The 618-nt window shown below is 35.1% G+C and overlaps 1 long non-coding RNA gene across 1 annotated transcript in view; it reads right to left on the reverse strand.

Moving 5' to 3' along the window:
* Positions 1-144, reverse strand: part of LOC148737819 (uncharacterized) — a 4,300-nt gene extending 4,156 nt beyond the window's left edge. The window contains exon 1 of the long non-coding RNA XR_015996895.1: positions 1-144. This exon is cut by the window's left edge and continues 5 nt beyond it. This is a non-coding gene — a long non-coding RNA (uncharacterized LOC148737819).
* Positions 145-618: the final 474 nt, after the last annotated feature.

A 618-nucleotide genomic window follows, 5' to 3' on the forward strand; every position in this document is an offset into this window, starting at 1 on the left:
ATATATTCTCGCTGCTCCCTCACTACGATTCAGATCGAGTGTCTTTAAAACAGCAATGAAGTCATATGCAAAAAGCAGGCTGCATACGGCTTTTCCAGATCATTATCATAAAAATACATTCTAATTAGTGAGTTTTCCATTCATTTCAAGTCACAATGGACGACATCCTCAAACATATGTGCTATAACGTCGGGAATTGTGCCTTCAGCTAGTTTTGCATTTCTATAAATATAAAAGGTTCTGTCAATTTTAATAATTTGAATATATCAACAAAGTTGAAATGGTAAATTGGCCACCGTAACGATTACAAAAGCTGACGTTTCGAGCGTTAGCCCTTCGTCGGAGCGAATGTAGAATGACTCACGCCATGTAAAATTTGTCAATTTACATTGCGTGAGTCACCAGCTTATTACTGTTTGAGAACGAAAAAAAAAACCAATAACATTTTATCCAAAGGAGGCTTCTTAACGAGTTTTACAGTAATTTAGAAAACATATATCAATAGACACAATACAGCGAAACCAGCAAACTTGGAAAATTGAATTGATCACTTTGAGGTATGCTGTCGCCATGGAGATAGATTTTACGTCTTTTATTCTAAATTATACTCAAGAAGTT

Source organism: Stylophora pistillata, chromosome 2, assembly GCF_964205215.1.
Source record: "Stylophora pistillata chromosome 2, jaStyPist1.2, whole genome shotgun sequence".
Classification (NCBI taxonomy): domain Eukaryota; kingdom Metazoa; phylum Cnidaria; class Anthozoa; order Scleractinia; family Pocilloporidae; genus Stylophora; species Stylophora pistillata.